The following is a 2,949-nucleotide window of genomic DNA, read 5'->3' as shown; positions in this document are numbered from 1 at the left end:
GCTGCTGGTGGCAAGTGGAGCATACCACTCCTGTGGAGGAACATTTGGCAATAATCACCAAAATGATAACTGCACTTTACTCCTTGCTCCAAAAGTCTCACTTCTGGGAGTCTGTTTTACAGATCTATCTACTCAGTTACAAAATAGTGTATGTAGAAACTCATTATGGCATCATCTCCAATAGAAAAAACAAGAAACATTATCAGTTCCCACCAATAGAGACCTGATTCACCACACAGTTATTAAAAGAATGAGGTCATTCATAAAATGCTGGTGTGAGATCTCCACACTGTATTATTATTAATGGAGAAAGCAAGGAACAGCATTGTGTATAAATTAAACTAACAAAGATGAAAAAGTAAAAACAAAAATCTATAATTATTTATATTTGTATAAAGACACTTTGGAATGATAATCAAGAAACAAATAAAAATGACTACCCAGAATGGGTGTGGGGACAAGGTGGACAGGAATGGGGTAGAACTAAGATTTCTCAAGATATACTTTTTTTTTTTTTTTTTTTTTTGACACGGAGTCTCGCTCTATCGTCCAGGCTGGAGTGCAGTGGCCGGATCTCAGCTCACTGCAAGCTCAGCCTCCCGAGTTTACGCCATTCTTCTGCCTCAGCGTCCCGAGTAGCTGGGACTACAGGTGCCCGCCACCTCGCCCGGCTAGTTTTTTGTATTTTTAGTAGAGACGGGGTTTCACTCTGTTAGCCAGGATGGTCTCGATCTCCTGACCTCGTGATCCGCCTGCCTCGGCCTCCCAAAGTGCTGGAATTCAGGCTTGAGCCACCGCGCCCGGCCAAGATATACTTTTTAAAAATGGAGGCCGAGACGGGCGGATCACGAGGTTAGGACTAACATGGTGAAACCCCGTCTCTACTAAAAAAAAAAAAAATAGAAAAAACTAGGCGGGCGCCTGTAGTCCCAGCTACTCCGGAGGCTGAGGCAGCGTAAACCCGGGAGGCGGAGCTTGCAGTGAGCTGAGATCCGGCCACTGCACTCCAGCCCAGGCGACAGAGCGAGTCTCCATCTCAAAAAAAAAAAATGTTGCTTTGATTTTCAAACCTTGTAAAAATATTACCTAGTCAGAAATCATTACATGTGACTACTATTTGTAAAGTAGTTACCTCTTTACTATGTGAACTTATGTCTCTTTCTCCAGGGCCCAAAAAAATGCCTTGGGAAAATTTGGCTTAACATAAATATTCTATAAAAAAATAAAGCACAACAAATATTCTGTTCCTAGATTTTACTTTATTTATAATTAGTCTGAGTTTGGAACCATTAAATTATGATTTGTATAAATTAAACTTAAAAAATTTAATCTCTTCTCTTTAAATATAAACGTATGCTGGGGTGCAGTGGCTCACGCCTGTAATCCCAACACTTTTGGAGGCCGAGGTGGGAGGACTGCTTGAGGTCAAGAGTTTGAGGCTAGCCTGGGCAACATAGCAAGACCCCATTTCTACAAAACAAAATTTAAAATGTAGCTGGGAATGGTGGTATGCACCTGTAGTCCTGGCTACTCAGGAGGCTGAGGCGGGATAATTACTTGGGCCTAGGAGTTTGAGATTGCAGTGGGCTGAAATCCTACCACTGCACTTCCCCCTGGGTGACAGAGTGAGACACTGTCTCAAGGAAAAAAAAAAAAAGATAAAGAAAAATAAATAAATAAAAGTAAAGTTTTTGTCCCTCTCTGTGTATGTGTTCCCAGGTTACTTGCTCTTTCTCTGGTATTTAAAGTTAAAAGGGATTAAATATTTGCTTAATTATGAATTAAAGCTCCTAACTCCTTAAGATTAGTTTGAACATTTTTTCAAACCAAATAGTTTCTAAACTACGTGATATTTGGAGGAAATCATAATAAGTCTGGACATTAAGAGAAAGTTTCTAATCGTGAATCTGCCACTGAGGTGCTGTGATCCTCTTACTGGCCTGTATTCAGCTGGTATCCAACAAATGTTTATTGAGTGTGTATATGTTCCAGGCCATGTTATAGAGCAATAAATGAAACTGAAAAACCCCTGTCCTCAATTTCTTATAGTCTCGAGGAAGACACTTCTTGTTTCCAGATGATCCACAAAGAAAGAGGCTGAAGCCTGGAATGTGAAGCTCCAGACACTGCCTGAAACCAGTGTCCGTGACTGAGCACACCTGTGTCACCACTGAAGGTCTAAACAGTTTCTTACTGCAAAGCATAGGTCACTGTGCCCAAGCTGTTCCCCAAAGGCGAGAGGGTGAGATATGGATGTGGAGATGAGGCATTGTACTCTTTGGGTAGCCACTGTGTTCCTAGTCCTTCACAAGCACTGAGTTTCACTATGTTGACCTCCCTAGAGTGGCCACAGAACTGCTTTCTCCACTTTCACTCACTGTCTTCTCTTACTTCTTTTCCTCTCATTCTCTGTCACCTGTTCTCCATTTTTCCAGAATTTATATTTCTCTACAGATATAATTTAATCTTAGGTCTTTCTAATGTTACAGATATTCAATTGTATCCTGAATATGAATAATATTTTTTTCTTCTAGGGTCCTGTGGCTTTACAGAGAGGAGGATCAAATGTAAATCGAGTGGAGAGAATTGTGGACAGGGGGTGTGTGTGTGTGTGTGTATGTGTAACAGTGGTAGTAGTAGTAGTAATAGCCATCCCCTCAGATATAGCTGGGATCCTCTTAAAGTATTGGAATAAAATATTACATCTAGTATCTTGGGTTATTTTTAAGTTGAGCCTTTGAGTTGCTTGAGAGATTTTTGTGGATCCTCCTATTAACAACAATTTGACATTATTTTTTGAAAAGGAGCAACCTTTGATATTCTTATACTTGGACTTTCCTTGCCTCGGATAATACTACAGTTGATATTAATTGACTTAAAAGACATCCACTCTAGCTCCTTTAGTAGTTCCTGGTTTTTTCTTGGGTGGAGAGTAGAGGGTAGAGGAAT

Source organism: Theropithecus gelada, chromosome 4 (genome assembly GCF_003255815.1).
Source record: "Theropithecus gelada isolate Dixy chromosome 4, Tgel_1.0, whole genome shotgun sequence".
NCBI classification, from domain to species: Eukaryota; Metazoa; Chordata; class Mammalia; order Primates; family Cercopithecidae; genus Theropithecus; species Theropithecus gelada.
The sequence above is the reverse complement of the archived record's forward strand: the minus strand, read 5'-3'. Positions refer to the sequence as shown.